Genomic DNA, 21,703 nt, shown 5'->3' on the forward strand with positions numbered 1-21,703 from the left:
CTAGGTTAGTTCTCAAATGGCCTAAGAAATCTTCTGCAACATCGGCACTAAACACACTGCATTGGCTACCAATAACTAAGAGAGTCCTTTTTAAAATATTGATTATTAACTTCAGAGCTACCCATGCCCTAGGACCAAAATACCTACAGCAGAGATTTGCCAGATACCATCCATCACGCAATCTCCGATCATCTAGTTTGAATTTTTTGTCGGTCCCTAGTTTCAGGCTTTGCACGAGAGGTGGCAAATCCCTCCCAGTACTTGGAGCAAAAGCCTGGAATACTCTTCCACCCTCGTTACGTGCACTAGACAAGGAAAAAAACTTTAAAAAGGGATTGAAAACCTGGATTTTCAAGCTACAGGACACCTGCGTTAGAGCCCTAGTGTAACAGTTGGATGAGCTCCCATCTACTCCCAACCTGTTTTCCTACATCTCTGGATCAGTATCTGGCGCCTTGATGCTCCTTGGAGCGGTTGCTGCACGGTACAAATGCTCTATTACATTATATTACATATCGATAGCCAGTTACGGGAGTGACCTATGGGGATACTCAAGCCTAGAGGGCCTCCAGGTGATTGAAAATACATTTTTAAAGCAGCTTTTGAGTGTCCCTCAGCGGACCCCGAATATGTCTGTGCATGAAGAAACTGGCACGCCTTTTATCAGTGATACCCTGTCCCTACGACCCCTTACTTTTTGGCTACAATGTTGGCTTAATAAACACTTGGGCCTCACACATAGTCTTTTAAGAGAGTCCTTGAGCCTGGATTGTATGACCAAAATTCCATGGATGAAATATCACAAATCCAGTTTTAGTAAGGAGGGTCGCCTGGACCTGGTTTTAAAACCAGAAGGCATTACTAGAAAAGACGTGACGCTCATTAAACACTCCTTCACTACACGTAAAATAATGGAAAGGGAGGAAAAGGATCTGTTGAAGTCCAACGTGCGTCTACATTTGACGCTTAAAACCTCGCCTGATGTGGAACCATATCTACTTTTGCCGCTATCATTGTATGAGCGATTTTTATTAATCAGGTTCAGATTTAATCTTTTTCACCTTTTGTTAGCAGTCTCAAGGGGTTGTCATAAAGGGAAAGTGTTAGCACCCTGTGGCTGCGACAACTTGACTCCTCGGGATCTGCTGCACTTTACGTTCTTTTGTAAATATTATGAATTCCCAAGGGCTTTTTATTTAAAATCTATTTTAAAAAATTTGAATTTTTTGCAAGTTCGTCCTGCATTATTTTATCTACAACTGTTAAAACCTGATTGCATACCATACGTGGCCGGTTTCCTGAAATGTTCCATGAAGTACAGAAAATGTTTGAACTCTTAAACTGTATTAGTAACTCCTTGTACAATTACCAAATGACGTTCTCTTCAATGTGCAATAGTTGGAGCTCAAATTTAAAAAAATGGTTTTAATTGGTGTATTTTGTATTACGTATTTCATTTGTAAGTCCGAATTGTATCTTGTCTTATGAACTTTTATGGTTACACATAAGTAACCCGAATAAAGTATTTTGAATGAATGAATGTGCACAATCATTAACCCGTTGGCTGCTTCTAACGTTCTGCCCCAGTGCTGAACGTTCGAAAAACGGGTGGGGCAGCGTCGGCCAACGGACTTGCGCAGCACTACCAACGTAGTGCACGCGACGACCGTTGGCCGACGGCAGCAGCCAACGGGTTAAAGGCCATTTGCTCCTTCTCTGTGCTGCAGAATGCAGCACACATTGAAACAGAAAGAGAAATAATTTCTCCTTGTTGCGCCACTCTAACGCCTGCTTTTCAGTGGCGTTAGATTTTGAAGCTGCCTCAGATTTACACATCCGTGTAAATCTGGGACACCATCAAAAAGCAATGGGTGTTGTGGTGGAACGTCCAAAGCAACACCCATTACACAACCCTTTCATGCAGACACCTTCGTGAAAGGGTACGTAGCGTTACAACACGTTGTTAAGCCACGTAAAGTGAATTAACACCACTTTGTAAATAAGAAGCAGAACATTGCGCCACGGGCGCATTGTAAAAACTGATGCTCCAGTGGTGCACACCCTTTGTAAATATGACCCAGGGTGTCAGGATACCAATCACTATCTGGATGACTTCCTCTTCAAGGGCCCGCCAGGTGCCTCCAAGTGTGGCCGGGCATCGGAAGCTTTCATTGCACTACTCCTGGCATTAAGGCTTCCACACACTGCTGACCAAACTGTGGGGTCATCCACTTGCATTTCCTTCCAGGGATTCAAAATCAACTTTGTTGGTCAGCAAATGTCGCCTCTTATGGGACAAAGTAAGGACATTCAATGAGTAAACTAACACAGTGTAGTCCCACAAGAAAATGATGCTGCACAAACGTAATGTACTGGTGGGTCCGCTTAATTTTGCTCTTAGAATTATTCTATTCCCATGGTGTGCCCTTTCTCCAGATCCATAGCTAGAAAAATGGCAGGCTTAGTGAAGAAGCACCACCACAGGAGACTACCCGCTGAGGTCAAGGAGGATCTAAACATTTGGTGCAGGGTTTGAGATCAATTTAGTGGCTTGATAGTCTGGTCAAGACCACCCATCTCCAATTAGGTGCTTGGCGTTTACATAAACACAGTGGACAGTGCGGGTTGGGAAACTTTTGTGAAGCAAATGATGCGTTTTGTCTGTTTAGTAGTTGTGCCTTTCAAAGTTGTGTGGGTAATCGGCCACTCTTTTGTGTGGCATACCGGTTGCAGCAGCTTTGTATGACAAAGCCACTAGCATTGAAGAATGTCTTCTGCAGATGGTGAGGAGTGGGAGGTCTCAAGATCCTTCAGCTGCTGAAAATTATGGAAGACAAGAGAGGCCGGAAGGACTTCAGTTCTCGCACGACCTAAATGTCATGAATTTGGATGGCAATGGCCAGGTGAAATTAGGCAGAAAGAAAGTGAGGGAATTCCTTTTGAGGGAGTTTACTTGTTTGAGCTTGTAATTCCCAGATGTTTTCATTGTATGGTCCCACACCATAACTTGTCACTCCAAGGGTGAGGGCATTAGGTCAAAGACTCTGAATATGTCAGTTAGGCGACTTAATACAGAAATGGCAAAACTGCTTAATGGGACTGGGGCATTTAAGAAATATCCCATACAAACTGATCGAGGGAGAGCAGGGGTTCTATTGTGATGGGGTGCATCTGTCTGATGTGGGGAGGGATCTCCTATTCTAATACATATGGGCATTCACAAAGACTCTATTCTCCAGTCAGGAGGGCGAAGGATCTTATTGCCCTGGTCGCACTCATAGTCATATTACCGGCAAGCAACATGGACCACTCTCAGGGGTAGATTGTTTTCTACAGAATACCTCCTAGGACAGCACTGAGGGGATGGACAGCAATCCTTATTTTGCAAGGAACATTCACACTGGCTTGGGGGCATAGTAGTGCAATTAACCAGTGTGGGGAAAAGGGCTCTCATATTCTCTGGCCCCCTTTGGCAGCTTAGTATGCATGGGGATGGACCATGGCAGAGGGTCAAGAATGCAAAGAGTTTGGACCGACCCTCAGCACTACAGGTGGTTTCATCTGCATTGTCCAGGCAGGCGAGCAGGAGGAAAGGTAATTCAACCCTTAGTGCTGTGACATCTAAGGGTAGTCCTCTTTTGTAAATGTATGCATGCTACAATCATCACTGTCAATGGCCCAATTTCTTAGATGTGTTATTTGTAGACTATTCACCACGTACTTGAATGCTCATCATGTAAATTTCTTTAAATGTTTCCATCAGCTGTAGCAATTTTAGGATCATCATGTTTGGGAAATGTTGATAATAAACATGACCTTTTGCCCATGGAGGATAAGTAGAGCCTTGTCACTGATTCAGTGGAGCTAGAGTGGGGCGTGGTCCAGACTGGGCATTTCTTGACACTGTGAGCCATCAAAGAAAGTTTTTCAAAAAATTCTGAAATTCAAAGTTTATTTCTGGTGGTGATAACATCAGCCAAGTGCCCATGAGAGTTTGGGTCTCTATTGACATTTTAAGCCAACAGCAAGGTTTTTGCTAAATAGGCAAATCTTTTTAACGGCTCCCTTTTCTTCCAAAGGGCAACTCCTCTTTTGATGTTACTTTTTGTGATTTTTTTTCTAGGTCCATTTTCTCTTGAGGTGGTTTGCCCTCCTTCTTTGATTGTAGTGCTGGGGTTGTATCGTCACAGGAAGAACTCTTGGCAGCATCTCCCTATTTCATACTTTCTGGACTGTTAAGACAAAGGACAAAACCTCAGTCAGTCACCCTAATTACATCGATCATGTCACCCTATCTCTCTCAGAAGAGGTACATAGGTGGTGGCTGCGGTGACTCCATATACACCTGCATATTTTGTTACTTCATTTACATCACTGGTTTTGTGTTGAGCATTCCAGAAAGTTTTAATGGTCCTTGTCATCATCCTTTCAGCCTGCCCTCTCAGATATATTCTGATGAGTTGAGCTTGGATACAGAACAGGTTGAGGCTAAAGATTAGGCTTTCATTATAGAAAAGCTGGGAGGGACGCATTGCTTGTGTGAACCCTAAGTGTCACTAGATATGTGTTTTAACCTGGAAATTATGTTGATTTAATTTGCTCCCACAAACAAATATGCACAACTGTGTAATGTTTTATTTTAAACACCTGTTTTATAGATACAGTGCATCCCAATGGAACTAGTTTTAGCTGAAGCTGGGAACAGTTAACAGGCAATCCTAAAGTCTTGCGGATGTGATATCATCATCCTATGATTTTCTGCCAAGCAAGAGGACTTCATTTCGCATCACCCATCAGGACTCGAAGTGACATCACTGGATCTCCCATCATCCACCTGCACATGAAGGCCCATCAAGTTAGCAAAACTGAGGTAATTAACATAGAGGACTAACCTCCTACTTCACATGATTTAGAGTGGGTATGTACAAAGGTGGAAGGGACATTTTATACCTAGTTCCATCCACTCTTCAATCGTGGGTAAATCGTCCTGAGAATATCACAGGTGTGTAAACCTTCCTGAGAATCTTACAGGCACACAGCGACCAAAAACCTTTCTAAGGTACTTAAGAGCTAAAGTGGGCCCTTAATAATGGGTTATATTCGTACAAATAATGGTTTGAACCCTGAAAGCAGCATGTTGTCTGATTTAGAGCCACAGGACACTAAAAGGAAGTCAATACTTAGGTGAGGAAGAGTAGAATTTGGAATAATGAAGATTACCCTTAACTTAAAAAGGCTAATCTTGAACAGTGCAGAGCATTTATCTAGCTTCCCCTTTTGGTTTGCTCCTCGTGACGGTCTGTAAAGTCAAATGAAGCAGCAGCCCTGTTTTACTTGCCTATATTACTGTAAGAGTTTTTACATTAAATTTAAAGAAGAAAGTATCCGTCTTTGGTGTTGGATTTCATGACTGCATGTGTGATACATATTTTGACTGTACCACTCATTTAAACCAACAATATGATCACTAAAAAATAAAAGCAGCTGTTTTGCTCTGTTATTTCTGCTTTTCATTTGCCCAATTGACTTAAAGGACATCAGTACACCCGAATGTTGTGTGGTTGCAAGCAAGGCTTTCAAATGTCAGGTGTAAGTTGCACATTCAGTTCCATAAAAAACAGAAAGGGAGGTCTCCTCAAGAAACCAATCCAGGGACGAGGAGCTCAAGAACAACAGAAAAACAGGGTAGTCCCTCTTATTTGATTTGAGAAACAGGGGATAGACCTTGTTTATGTCGTGCCACCACAGCTCAAGAGATCTTCACAAATAAAGCCACTAATAACAATTGTCACAAAAATCAAATACACTTCAAATAAAATATCTCACAGATTTATTAAAAAAGATTTGTACAATATCAAACATCAAATGACTGTGCCACAGTAGCAAAATTAAAAAAGAGTGTCAGCATCATGCAAAAATGATGTACATCTCTGTAGTTTACACATTACACAATTTAAAAACAGCAATAGATTAAAAACCAAGTTGTCGACGCAGCGTTTCGGTTCCTAAGTTGACACCTTCATCAGGACAGGGTTCTATGCGATAAAGAGACAACGAATTAACACAACATTATCTTTTTTATCATGGACAGTTACTTCATACAACAACCCTTTGCTCTCTTTTTTAGCAGTTTATCTAATATTTACACAACCATATTATTTTAGTAGCAAAGGGACATTTTTGTCATAAATTGAATGTAGTCTCATGTAACATATTTAATCTAAGTGCATCTTCTAAAGAACAATCAAGTACCATGTGGCACACAACACCGTGGCTACTAGATCTCATGAGCTAAGTGGGAAGTTATGGTAGATATTATATAGAGCATAACTAATAGTCAAGCAGGAGTGGGGTGATGATACATATTTCTGCGTGTAGTTTTCTATACACTTACTAGAAACGGACTCGTGTAATCTTCGAGCCGTGATTTCCTCTAATTCAATCTGAGGGAAGTGGTCCTTAGTGCATCACAGGACACAACAATCGAGTCAAATTCGATAATTCTAATAAGGTCTCCTTATATCTGAAAATGCATAAACCTTTCATTAGAAGAATTTTACTCATAAAATGCACCTATTGGATTAATAGCATTCTGAGTGCATATCTCATATTATGACAAATTACCTTGGTAGTATCAAGGAGATGACTTTGTAATGGAGGAACAAGGAGCCACCGGTATATGGGACTGTTATTTTCTCAAAGTTCCTTTAAAAAAAATTTTGAACAAAAAGTACACAATTTAGGTCCCTGGCTGGCTATTTAAACAAGAGTAATTAACTGTCACCATCATAGTGCCATATAGAAATGAACTCACCCCTTTCAAATGAGGGACCAGCAGGGAATGCAGCACGTGACTGGATGTCATCAAGCTATTTGCGTATAAGGGAGGGTTTGATTCCTTGTCAGGGTTTAGGAGGTATTTTTCGCATTCACCACCTGGGAAACATATACAATACTGAAGCGTTTTGCAGTTCTCTTGCTTCACCAATATCTATCATACAAACATGATCCCTATGGCCAGGAGTCAATATTGATGTGATTGTTAGAGCTTAGAAGTTTTCGCGTCCATGCTTACCGGTATCACAATAGATCGTGGTAATTTAAAGTGAACGTGTTCATGCGTCAAATGATCGCGTGTGCACGAAATGCATTCCTTTAAGAATTGTGGGAAAACGGAATTTCGACACTAATCAGGCAGATCTCAGTAATTGCCTAGTCTATAGCCATATGGGTTATGGCAGTATTATTTACATCAGATAGGTGCATTCAAGTCGCCATTTCGCAGATTAAAACAGAGCTATTACTTTTATATCGGGCTGATTGGATTGTAACAATTTAATTTGCACATAATGAGTACATAGAGTCACGCTAAGCAAATGGCACCCGAGCTGTAGGTACGATATTTGGCCATCGATTCTCGAGGTCGCCTCCCTTGTAAACAGGTAGCGGATCTCGGACAAAAGGTAAGCGCTAACATCCGCTTTTAGAGAAACGAGATAGCGTAGTTATCCATCCGCTACCTGTTTACAAGGGAGGCGACCTCGAGAATCGATGGCCAAATATCGTACCTACAGCTCGGGTGCCATTTGCTTAGCGTGACTCTATGTACTCATTATGTGCAAATTAAATTGTTACAATCCAATCAGCCCGATATAAAAGTAATAGCTCTGTTTTAATCTGCGAAATGGCGACTTGAATGCACCTATCTGATGTAAATAATACTGCCATAACCCATATGGCTATAGACTAGGCAATTACTGAGATCTGCCTGATTAGTGTCGAAATTCCGTTTTCCCACAATTCTTAAAGGAATGCATTTCGTGCACACGCGATCATTTGACGCATGAACACGTTCACTTTAAATTACCACGATCTATTGTGATACCGGTAAGCATGGACGCGAAAATTTCTAAGCTCTAACAATCACATCAATATTGACTCCTGGCCATAGGGATCATGTTTGTATGATAGATATTGGTGAAGCAAGAGAACTGCAAAACGCTTCAGTATTGTATATGTTTCCCAGGTGGTGAATGCGAAAAATACCTCCTAAACCCTGACAAGGAATCAAACCCTCCCTTATACGCAAATAGCTTGATGACATCCAGTCACGTGCTGCATTCCCTGCTGGTCCCTCATTTGAAAGGGGTGAGTTCATTTCTATATGGCACTATGATGGTGACAGTTAATTACTCTTGTTTAACTAGCCAGCCAGGGACCTAAATTGTGTACTTTTTGTTCAAAATTTTTTTTAAAGGAACTTTGAGAAAATAACAGTCCCATATACCGGTGGCTCCTTGTTCCTCCATTACAAAGTCATCTCCTTGATACTACCAAGGTAATTTGTCATAATATGAGATATGCACTCAGAATGCTATTAATCCAATAGGTGCATTTTATGAGTAAAATTCTTCTAATGAAAGGTTTATGCATTTTCAGATATAAGGAGACCTTATTAGAATTATCGAATTTGACTCGATTGTTGTGTCCTGTGATGCACTAAGGACCACTTCCCTCAGATTGAATTAGAGGAAATCACGGCTCGAAGATTACACGAGTCCGTTTCTAGTAAGTGTATAGAAAACTACACGCAGAAATATGTATCATCACCCCACTCCTGCTTGACTATTAGTTATGCTCTATATAATATCTACCATAACTTCCCACTTAGCTCATGAGATCTAGTAGCCACGGTGTTGTGTGCCACATGGTACTTGATTGTTCTTTAGAAGATGCACTTAGATTAAATATGTTACATGAGACTACATTCAATTTATGACAAAAATGTCCCTTTGCTAATAAAAGAATATGGTTGTGTAAATATTAGATAAACTGCTAAAAAAGAGAGCAAAGGGTTGTTGTATGAAGTAACTGTCCATGATAAAAAAGATAATGTTGTGTTAATTCGTTGTCTCTTTATCGCATAGAACCCTGTCCTGATGAAGGTGTCAACTTAGGAACCGAAACGCTGCGTCGACAACTTGGTTTTTAATCTATTGCTGTTTTTAAATTGTGTAATGTGTAAACTACAGAGATGTACATCATTTTTGCATGATGCTGACACTCTTTTTTAATTTTGCTACTGTGGCACAGTCATTTGATGTTTGATATTGTACAAATCTTTTTTAATAAATCTGTGAGATATTTTATTTGAAGTGTATTTGATTTTTGTGACAATTGTTATTAGTGGCTTTATTTGTGAAGATCTCTTGAGCTATGGTGGCACGACATAAACAAGGTCTATCCCCTGTTTCTCAAATCAAATAAGAGGGACTACCCTGTTTTTCTGTTGCACATTCAGTTCCGTCTTTCATTGCATTCTGGTACTTGGTAGCCTCCATTTGTAATGAGAAAAAGAAAGTTCTAGAATGCAAAGACACCGATTAGGCTGGGCACATTAGACGTGGTACAACTTGAGAGCTCTGTGAATGGGCATGATGTGGCGTCCTGAGGTACACACAGTATAGGGGCACCACAACATTAAGAAAGCTCAAGGCATTTGTGATGATCAAGCTAAATGCTCAGTGCTGACAGTAGGCAGTTACACTTTGAGGATCCCAGGGAGTCGTAAGCCATATTTTGCACTAAGACCCCCATAATTTTGTATTTGACAGAAATTTCAATAACAAGTATGAAAGATCCATTCACTCCATTGTGTTTGAGTATTTCCACAGGTGCATGTGATCCCTCGAGAAAATTGAAGTTAGTTACAGCTACATGTAGAGACTGGTTTCTAATGTCAATTTTTTGTGTATCAGCTTCAGTTGGCATTTTTATTTAGACAAGATAATTATTTGCTTGTTTCTCTAATCATATTGTTCAGTAGTTTTCATTTTGTAACTATCATTTCCTCTAGCTGGGAAACTTAAACCGTTCTTACATGTAATCCTCGCAGGTATCCTGGTCTGGACAGTCATTCTTTCGTGACTTGAATATGCCAATCCTCTTTACATGGCTTGCCTCTTACACTAGCCCTACAAACTTAACATTTTTCAAAACAAAGTGGCATGGTAATTTTCAATCTGTGTCCATACATTCTCGCCAGCAGCACTGGAAATAATTATGCTTGCTTTTTAGGAAGGAACATCTAAAATAAAATTTGTTCTGCGTGATTAATTGATGATTGATTTATCCCTCTTAAGTGGAACACATATATCTGGCTGGTCTGTAAGTGCTACTACAGAGACCTACATGGCAAAGCCCTTCTTAAGTAAAGCCCAAGGTTCAAAAACGCACAATATCTAGGTGACTCTAACCCCTCCCATTTAAAAGTCAATACAATAAATACTATGAAAGACACAGAATGCCTAGGACCTTTTGTTCTGGGCTGCAAGGGTATGGTATCCAATACCTGCATGAGGATGAAATTAATATGACCTAACATACACAAACCCTGAATCTCTCTCCGTTCAATAAAATGCCTGATCCCCAATGCCTGTTTCAAACCCCTCCTGTTTTGCTCATCTTGCTTGCCTGCTGCCCTCTGCATGCTTCGAAGTGGCATTCTCTTATTGAATGCCTATAATGAAAATGAGCTACAAACACGGGGTAAATGTCCAGTGTCGCAAAATTTACGAGTGAATAAATTGCAACATGTAAACTGGTCAAATAAAATGTAAAGAGGTATTGGTTACTTCAAGCCACGAAACGTCCAGCACAATTCTTGCATCCATAAAAAATGAGATTAGATGAATTTCCCTGCCCGCTTTTAATCAGCTGTTTCAGTGAAGAATGGCACTGAATGGTTACAGCAGTCAGCTGGGTAGAAACTCACGATGAGACATGACCCAATTCCTTTTATTCCCATTTGCAGTGCTTACAGAATATTACAGATGCATGGAATAAGCCATTTACATGTTTAAAAAAATATATTTTAGCCCAAATATTGACATTTTATAATTAACTAATTATACAGTTTGTAGTAAACTACTATACTGGGAGGTTATACTGGGGGGAAATAGGGTGAGTGAAAATAGTGCCGACAAAAGTTTATTTTGCGTTGAATATTTAGCAATTTTATTAGTTACATTATTGATAGTTGCATGGCCTGATACATCCATTAAGCAGTTATTCAGTCTCGTTAATATACATCTGTCCCTCAAGTGACCACAAAACAACATGCCTAGGACTATGTAAAATTGAAAAGTATTTTTTTTAAGGCATACAAAGTTATCTACCATAATACAAAGTTATTGCTAGTATACGGTGTAAAGTGAAATAGGTCAGGGAGGATGGGAGAAATTGTAAGGAAGTGTGTTAGTTTGGATACTAAAATACAAATAGAATAATCAGTAACGTTGGAAATATGTTCTTTAAATATAATTGGCATTTACTGAGCCTAATACCAGTGGATGATTACTTCTCCTGCGGGCATTAACAACTCTTAATTTCAGCTCACCCATCACTAAACGTTGGACAGTGTTCACATAAGTGGCTCGGTCGCTACCCCTTGTACAACTCATCCAGAACGGTCACTTTGTATTGATTAAAAAACATGCTTCCATTGAGTCAACAATAAGGCAGGCATAAATATATATTTTGTTTGAATTGATAAATGTCTTAGGTCTGGACTTTTTCTTTACCTGTGATAACATTTTACAGCCATTCAGTTTTTAACTCTTGCTTGTCTCCCAACATATATTTCATATTGAATTGATTTCCTTATATGGGAAATATATATTTTATTTGCAATTGTCTCTCGATCAACAATTATGTTGATGAACTCCAATTTGTCTAAACCTTTTTGTTACGCAATTACATTGCTCAGTGATCTCTTTAGTCTAAACAATACAATGTCTTCTTCAGTCGGTATGTTTTCTCGAGGGAGCATGATTTATCGTTATTTGTTCTTTCAAAAGTTAGATCTTTCAAGTCCATTTATTGAATGGATTCCCATTTTTAGACTTTCCATCTACAAATAGGTATCTTGTTTTTGTATTTGATTGCCTACGTGTATACTCTTTATTGCCTGTTGTAGTTCCTGTATTGATTATGGTCTCTTGATTTTGTGTATTGTTGGCATGTGGATTAACTGATTCCATTGTTGTTGATTTAGCGATTGCTTTTATTCAGCTCTATTTTTCACCCTTTAGAAACATAATTAAAAATGAGCATCTTTAGCAAGGTATAGCCCTTAATCAAATAAGGCAGCTGAAGAAAGTTCAAATAGATTTGTGGAACCTTGTATGCAACAAATTAGGGCCAGGGTAAAATATCCCCCCTTTAAAACTTACTTTTGGTAAACTTTGACATATAGCTTTGTGTCAAGTAAACTATGTTGTTTTGTATTTCCTCTGCTTTTTATTTAGGAACAAAGCATGAATGAAATGATCATAAAAAACTGCTACAAAGGGTTTTGTAAGGAGTTCAATATTGAGACAGTCGAGTGAACACTAAGGGTATTTATCCTTCATGTTAATATTCGTTTCCTGCTGTGACACATGGAACATGTTAGTTTCGTTTTTGTGCTCAGCAAAATGCAGGTATTGTACACCTGAATTATAAGCTTGCTGTGATAATGTGCCTGTATTGATTCGAAAAAATGGAGGAGTCGTCATTTTCACTCTAAAGCTTCTCTGTGAAGATAAATAGTGACAATCAAGGGCATGTATGTACCTTTAAACTTTGCATCTGGTGGCAGCAGTACAGTCGCCTCAGAAGGGGAAAAACAAAACACATCTTGAAGAAAAACATGGTACAGAAAACTGAAGTAAACACAAAAAATGAAAACACACAAGGACCAATACGCTATAAGGTTTAGTCGTTGGTAGTGGTTGTACTTCTTATCAGAAAGGGAACCCATAGTTAAATGTGGATGCAATACCACTGTACACTCCTTTGCAAGATCTAAACTTAGGATTACACTTTTGGGTGTAGGGTAACAACAACAATATAATTAATAGGTTACATGTAACTAATGGAGTTAAATGTCCAAGACCTTACCACAATTTTCCACAGTACCGCATCCGCTTAATCACTGTACCATGTTGATTGCCAACGAGATAGGGTGTAGGTGAGTCTTCTGCCTCACAAGCTCAGATAGAGTGGGGTGGGAATGGTACAAAATACGTGATATTGACATTTCCACAGAGTTTTGTCCTTCTAGCTGATTTTGAGTGATGTGGCATTAGTACATTGCATGACAGGATTTACCACCTGCAAAGGATATGGTGATTGCCAAGAGCAAAAAATGCAGGAAAAAAATGCGGCATAGCATGTGTACTAGCTCTGGCTGTACCCTACGTTTTAATGCATTTACTTACTCGTGGACTCTAAATCTTGGTGCAATGTCCCATTACCTTAATGTAGTAACAATACTACTGAATCGTGGTAATACCCCAGTATTTACCTCCAAACTGTGATGGAGCGTCCCAGAATAAAGAGATGTTTCCTAAATATTGTAAAAAATTCTGACCTTACCGTAGATTTTCGTTCTTAAGATCAAAAGGTTAAAGGAAACAATTGGATTTTATGCTTATTTGACAAATCTCAAAAAGCTGTCTGCTGCAAGGTATTTTTTTTTAAAGTGGGCTTCCAGCTGTTTGTATTTTTTATTGAATTTAATAACTTAATAATGCCTATTTTGATCTTAAAAAGGTTTTTGGCAAGGCTGTGAGAAAGGGTGCTGATTAAACTTCAATGTCACTTCACAGTTCACGATTTGAGGCTTATTAAATCCAAATTGAGGATCAGCGTTTTTGAAAGGTTACAGGTCACTAATGCAAGTCTTTCCAGGCGTTTAAAGGAGGGGGCATCAGAGAAAACAAAACATCCACTAAGGCACCCTGAAAAAATGCCATTAGGGCGACTGCTTAGCATAAAATATTTTCCTTGCAATGAACTCACATGTAACTTGCATTTCATTTGATTTTCTTATGATTGTTAAAAAAAGAGCTTTTTCCTCCTTTCCAACTGTGCCCAATCCAATGAGGAACATGGAGAATTCATGGGCGCAGTGCACTGTACTGAATGATGCCATTTCCTTGCAGGCAGGATGCTGGAGACTGCTGTGGACTTTGCTGGCCTAATTGCATTTTAATGAAAGGATTTTGTAAAGAAAGCATGAAAGAGCATGCCAGGCAATCCAAATTATGCAGGAATGTAGCCTGAAAAACGGCATATGTGGATATTGTAAGTGGTGTGCATGCATACAAAGCATTTTGGGTGTTACCAAAAGCTAATTCATTTCTCTTTTTTACTTCACTGTTTTATTCCTGTCAGCGTCCTACACTGAGCTTTGCAACAATATGAAAAAGCAGCTGAAACCAGTGGGCAGTGTAAGAAGGTGTCTCCAACCGTGGCATCCTCAACCACTGACCGCATAAGTAACTGTCGCTTAGCAAAAAGCTCTAAGACAATACCAGTGCAAAAAAACAAAAACAAATAACATGCTGTCAATAATTTTAGGCCTGTGGATTTCCCTTTACACAATTTCTGTTTTCACGTCACTGGTCATTGTGGCTTTTGTTTTCTTTGTTCCTCTAAGAGATGACAAGTCACTTATTCCAATGGAGAGGATGCAAAAACAGACTGAAGGGACCTTTGGAGAAAAGGTGATTTTGAAAACGACTGTGCACCTCGCAGTGAACATTGGCTCTGGTCAGAAGGACACAGGAGGGTGTTACAAAAGGTCGTGGGCTTGCAAACAAAAGCGGCTTTGCCACATCAGAACATTTGCGTAAGCCTCGGTATCTCAATTTTATGGCAAGACCGGAGGCTCCTATTATGCTTTCTAATCTTGCATTTAATTGCACAGCAGTCAAGATAAGCAAAAAACTACAGTTCCCAGAGGGCCAGAGAACAAACTGGGCCATGGGAATGAGAAAAAACGAGAGTGAAGTAACCAATCACAGAGGACCTAACAGATAAAGACCCTAACTGACTGCGCAGCTTCCTCTTTTCTTGCTGCTCGCAGTCAGATAAGTGTCTTTGTCTTTATCTTTGCTCACAGTACTATAATTGTTCTTTTTTATGTCTTTCATGCCCGTTTTCATGATGTTTGCTGCATATTTGTAAAGCGCGACCTCGCGCTGCTGCTTTCACGCTCCACGCGTGTTTTAGTTGGGCTCCGGTGCGTTTTTTCCCTCGCTCCCCCCCCTCCCCTTTCGGGCTCGCTTGGTAGCTTCCTAGCGCGCGCTGCTTCGCGCGTCTTCCCCGACCTTCTCTTACCCACGAAGGCTTCTACGGTCCCCGGCTCCTCAGCGTGTCAACGCTTCCTGCTCTGGGTCTCTGCTGCCGTGTGTGAAGCCGGCTGACGCTCGTTGCTCGGCCCGCCTCCAAAACATGCCCCTGCTCTTAGATTTAACCCTCGCCTGCCTCCTGCCTTTTTTGTGGTTCCTGCTGTCACAGCCTGATTATGGAACTCGATAGTTCCTCTGAAGAGGTCCCTGCTCAGGACTCTCAAACATTCAAGAAGGACTTGAGTACATTTATCAATAATTCAGTTGAAACAGCTGTGGAAGTTTCCATGAAAAGAATGTCCAAAAATATGTAGAACTCCATGTTAAGCATCATGTCCAAAGTTTTGGCCCAATCTGCAGGGGAAAGCAGAAAAACAAAGGTGGACCACTCTGCTAAAACTCGTGTCTCAAAAAATGCGTCATTGATTGGCGAGTCTTCATCGCTCTTGACTGAGGACTCTGTTCCTCTCAGGCCTCCTTCTAAGGAGGGGTTTGTTGGTTCCGAGGGCAAGCGCAAACAAAAAGACAAACATGCAGAGTCTCCTAGGAGAAAATTGTTAATTTCCACCATTTTGGACACAGATGATGATGATGATGATACTTTTGATGACGCTGATCAATTATTTGACATATTTGACACTGCTGACCCTTCCACCCCCCCTTCTAAATTAGATTCTTTTTCTTTTGAGCCAGTTTTTGACTCCGAAGGTTTTCCCATGTTCGATCCCTCTACTATTCGACATCCAAATTCTACCGAATGGCTTCCTTCCCATCATGTCGGAGAATACATTTCAGCCAGATTACGTCTCCCTCTGGAGGCCCCTGTGAGAGCCAGGCTCAAATCTGAATGCCCTAAACCAGCTCTTCCCGACAAAATCACTTTGGTTCCTTCCATCGACTAACCTCTCCTCACCTTCTTTTCCAAGTTTGGCAAGGACCCACGCAGAGGGGTGGACAAGGCTTGGTCCACTTGTCAGGACAAGTTATTGGACATTGTGGGCCACCTTGCCCGTATTTTTGATTTGGCAGAATCCTCCCGCTTAGAAGGTACGGAACTCTCTGCTGAGGAAGTCTCCATGTGGGCCCAACGCGCCTTCTGTCTCCTAGGGAATGCGAATTCCGCAATTACTCATGAACGTCGCAAGGGTCTCCTGATTAAATTGGATCCTAAACTCTCGAATCTAGATCCCATGGATCCTGGCCCCAAGGCAAATGGTCTCCTGTTCAGAGAAAATTTGGTTAGTGATCTCAGTAGATTTGTTTCTACTTTTGCTTCATTGGACAAAGCCCAGCAAACAGTGAAAAAGGTTTTCGCCCCTCGGGTTTTTGGACGGGCCGGCAGAGGCAGGGGCCGCTCTTCCGGCCGTCCCTACAACCAAGGCTCCAGAGGCTTGTCCAGTAACAACCAGGACTACAAGCCCCAATTTTACCCCCAACGTGGCCGTGGCTTCAGAGGGAAAGGTCAACGAAACTATCGTCACAACTCCAACCAGCAAGGTAAGCCTTTCTTTTTCCCCTCCTGTGGGGGGTCGTTTAAAGCTGTTCATTCAAAAATGGTGCACTCTCAGTTCAGACCCTTGGGTCTTAAGCACAGTGCAAGGCTACCTAATCGAATTTATTTCCCCTCCCGTTCAGACTTCTTTTCCTCCCCCCCTTGTCTTCTCAACTCTCATGGCATCTCAGATTTCAAACGAAATCGAGGCTCTACTCCAAAAAAGAGCAATTCAAATTTTTCCCTTCGACTCCTCAGGCTTTCTAAGCTCCATTTTTCTAGTTCAAAAGAAAAACAAGAAGCTCCGCACTGTCATCAACCTGAAGTGGTTCAACCAGTTTGTGGTTTACCGCCATTTCAAAATGGAAACCATTTTACATCTGAGAGACACCCTTCGCCCCAACGACTGGATGGTGCGTTTAGAACTTCTAGATGCTTACCTCGCGGTTCCCATTCATCACTCCCAATAGAAGTTTCTTCAATTCCAATGGGCAGGTGTCAACTATTGTTTCACCTCTCTTCCCTTTGGCTTATCATCCACACCCTGGTGCTTCACAAAACTCTTAAAACCAGTGGTCGCCTATCTTCGATCTCTTGGCATAAGACTAATTATTTACTTGAACGATATCCTCCTCATGAATTCCGACAAACAGTCTCTCCTCTCAGACCTGCTCTTGACTCAATCTCTTCTTTTGGACCTGGGTTTTCTCATCAATACGGACAAGTCATCTCTAATCCCGTCTCAAAACACGGAATTCTTGGGTTTTCTGGCGGACTCTGCTGCAGCGTCCCTTCGCCTTCCTCTCTCCAAAGTTTCCAAGATCAAAGCAGAGATTATGTCCGTTCTTCAGTCCTCTCTTTTGTCCCTCCGATCCCTAGCGAGGATCGTCGGTCTCCTCTCCTCCTCCATTCAGGCCATCTTCCCGGGCCCTCTCCATTATCGTGCTCTTCAACGCCTAAAGATAAGACACCTACGACAAGGTCTCGCTTATTCGGATCTCGTGGCCCTAGATCCCGAGTCCCGCACTGAGCTTCAATGGTGGATAGACCATTTAGGTGCGTGGAAAGGACGCACTATCTTCGCCACTGCCCCAGATCTTGTCTTAGAATCCGATGCAAGCCTGTCGGGCTGGGGCGCCCGATGTGGACCAATCTCGACTGGAGGTTCATGGTCCGCAGAGGAGTCCAAGTTGCACATCAACTGTTTAGAGATGCTTGCAGGTTCCTTTGCGATCAAAAGCCTTTCAAAAAACAGGATTCACTGTTCTATCCTCCTTCGTATGGACAATGTTTCTGCGGTCCGCTACATCAACCATCTTGGCGGAACAAGGTCCAAGCCCCTGGCAGACTTAGCAGAGAGTCTGTGGGAATTCTGTCTCGCCCATCACCTTTCTTTGACAGCGGAGTATCTCCCTGGAGATCTCAACAGCGTGGCGGATTGGCACTCGAGATTTCTTCGAGATTCCAGCGATTGGAAGCTCTGTCCATCCGTCTTCCTTTCTCTTTCCCATCTTTGGGGCCCTTTCTCTATCGATCTTTTTGCATCCCGGCTCAATTCCCAGTTGCCCCGGTTCTACAGTTGGCGCCCGGATCCCCTGGCTTTGGCGACAGACGCTTTCCTGCAGGATTGGTCTCGTCATCTACATTATGCCTTCCCTCCTTTTCTGATGATCAACAGGGTTCTATCTCAGGTTCGCCGCCAGTCTTCGTCTCTGGGTCCTGTAGCCCCTTTCTGGCAGGCGCAGTTGTGGTTTCCGACTCTTCTCGAGATGGCAGTGGACTTCCCAGTCCTTCTTCCCTCCTTCGGGGATCTTCTACTCAATCCCCTGGGCGAACAATACAGTCTCATTCTCGACAACTCCCTGACGCTTTCGGCCTGGAAAGTTTCCGGCCTTCCACTTCTGACGTCCTCATTTCACAAGAGGCTTCGATTTTTATCAGCCAGGCCTGGGCCCCTGGAACCTCCAAGACATACAAATCCGCCTGGTCTCTTTGGACAAGCTGGTGTTTGGAAAGGGACCTCAATCCCGTTTCAGCCTCTCTGAATTTCATCATTAATTTCCTTGGTTCACAGGCCAGTGCAGGTAAGGCTTATCGCACTGTCAATCCCTATCGTTCAGCCATTTCTCTCTACCATTCCCAAATTGATGGTAAACCGGTTGGTGCTCACCCTCTGATTTGTCGTCTCCTGAAAGGTGTTCGATGTGCGAAACCACCGTTGGCTAAGTATACTTCTTTATGGGATGTTACAGTGGTTTTTAAATTGTTTACAAATTGGCCAGACAATTCTGTTCTTTCACTCAAGATGCTATCTGCTAAACTTACCATGTTACTGTGTCTAGTTTCCATTAAGAGAGTTTCTGATGTTAAGGCTCTAGATGTTTCTGCTCGCCAATTCTCTCCTACAGGTGTTCTATTTCAGATACGCAGACGTACTAAGACTCATTTGGATTCTGTGTTTTATCCTTATTTTCCAGCTCATCCCAAATTGTGTTTTGGACAATGTTTAAAAGTGTACGAACAACGAACTGCTGATCTCAGAACGCCCTCTCATTCTCAACTCCTTATTTCCTTTCGTAAACCCCATCTTCCTGTCTCCTCCCCTACCCTTGCCCGTTGGGTCCGTTGGGTCATGTCACTTGCCGGAATTGACGTCTCCGTTTTCGGGGCTCATTCGGCCAGGGGAACCATGGCTTCTACAGCCTTTTGGTCTGGCTCCCGTTTGGAAGACATTCTGAGATCAGCGGATTGGTCCAATGACAGTATTTTTCGCATGTTCTATTGTAAACCTGTGCATACTGTGGCTTCTGATGTTGTTAATATGCTTTAAACAAGCATAATAGGAGCCTCCGGTCTTGCCATAAAATGTAGATTTTTCTAGTATTCATGACGGAAAATCTTAATTTTATTAAAGACACGGAGGCGAGTATTATCCCGCCGCAACATTACTAACATTTGTTCTCCCTCCCTACAGCGAATCCAGCACTGCCACCGGCTTCATTTTAAGAGGTCTACCCTTCGGCTCCTAAGGTCTTCACCTCCAAGTTCTCCAGCTCCGATGCTCCTGGATCCTCCTTCTGGAATCCTGTTTGGTCTTCTTTCTTGGATTCCTCTGATACAAGACTTATGTTCCTGGACTTTGGCTATATCCTTAATTTTACTCATTTTTCCTTTGTTTAATGACTTTCCATGATCTGCTCGCCAGCGAAAAGAGGAAGCTGCGCAGTCAGTTAGGGTCTTTATCTGTTAGGTCCTCCGTGATTGGTTACTTCACTCTCGTTTTTTCTCATTCCCATGGCCCAGTTTGTTCTCTGGCCCTCTGGGAACTGTAGTTTCTTTCTTATCTTGGCTGCTGTGCAATTAAATGCAAGATTAGAAAGCGTAATCCTCGCCTCCGTGTCTTTAATAAAATTAAGATTTTCCGTCATGAATACTAGAAAAATCTACATTTTATTGCAAGACTGGAGGCTCCTATTATGCTTCTCTTTGTTGCATTTATTCAAATAGCAGCAGAGAAGAACTACAAATCCTATGAGGCTTAGGAAACACTATCCAATGGGAGAAAAACTTAGCATGAATGACAGCCAATGAATTCACAGCCACATCTATAACATATAAGTTGGCTGCGAACAGTCATCTTTTCTTGCTGCTCCCAGTCAAGATAAGTATTACATGCTTATCTTTCTCTTATTCTACGGTTATTATATTATATAGTTGTCTTTGGAAATTGTTTTATAGTAATTTTATCTTTGCATTGTTTGTCAGCTGTTAATGTGAACTTACGCTGTGGTACCAGTGATCATGGGGGTCTCAATCACTCGCTAACTGCATTCCATGGTGAGCTCGCTGTCTTTTCTGCGCCGTTCTTTATGCCTTTCCGTGCTGGTTGTCCTTTGGTTCACTGCCATTTTCATTTCTTCACTGGCATTTCCAGGGCCTTCCTGGTATTTATATTATCTTCTTCTGGCGTCTTCTGCTGCCAGCTCAGAGTTTCGACTACCTCTCGCAGCCTTAACTCCTCCTGCTCTTTCTTTCCAGTGGCAGTTTCCTCAGTGGGTACACACCAGATGCGTGGGATCTTGCTCTTTGGTTCCCCCTTTGCATATGTAACCAGTTTTCTGTTATGTTGGTTAATTGTTTCCTCATAGTTCTGTCTGAACTAGTTTTAGCCATGGAACTAGACAGCTCCCCTTTATTACATGACAATGAGGATCATTGGGAAGTTTTTAATATTGATTTGTATGAGTTCATTCATTGCTCTGTGGAATAGTCAGTCTCAGCCACAAAGAGCAAAGTGACAACAAATATTGACAATTCTGTTATGAACCTTATGTCCAAGTCTATTTTGGCCCATTTTGTGGGGGAAAGCAGAAAACATAAAGCCATGGTGTTTTCTTAAGTGGCAAAAAAATGCTCAATTGTCAGCCCCTTCTCCTGAGGTTACACTGAGGACTAGTGAGGTTACCCCACACATGACCGAGGACGTGGATCCTCCCAGATATCTTAGCGAGGAAGGGAATGTCAAATCTGCATCCAAGTACAAATCTAAAACAAATTTATTTCAAAATAAGTAATCTCAAATTATTCCACACATTCTTGTCACAGATGATGACATGAGATCCAGATCCGGATGATAATAAAGACACTTTTGGGCCTTTGAGCCTTTTTCAGCCCCTCAATCTAAAAATTCCAAAGTGGCCTCTCCTACTCACTACCCATTTTCTACTAAAACTGTTATGGACGCAGAGGATATAAATATGTTTGTCTCCAACTCATTCACCATCTCAATTCAACTGAATTTTTTTCCCACTGACCACGTGGGGTAATACATTTCTTCTCGGCTTTGCTTGCCTTTAGACAAACAGACTAGGAGTAGGACCAAGTTAAAGTCTGAATGCCCTAGGCCTTCTTTAGTTTCTAATATTAATTTCATTCCTTCCAATGATCCCACTATGCCTACTTTCTTTTCCAACTTTGGCAAAGATCCTCGCAAAGGCGTGGACAATGTCTTTTCTACTTGCCAGAATAAGTT

This window comes from Lissotriton vulgaris, chromosome 8 (genome assembly GCF_964263255.1).
Source record: "Lissotriton vulgaris chromosome 8, aLisVul1.2, whole genome shotgun sequence".
In the NCBI taxonomy this organism is placed as follows: Eukaryota; Metazoa; Chordata; class Amphibia; order Caudata; family Salamandridae; genus Lissotriton; species Lissotriton vulgaris.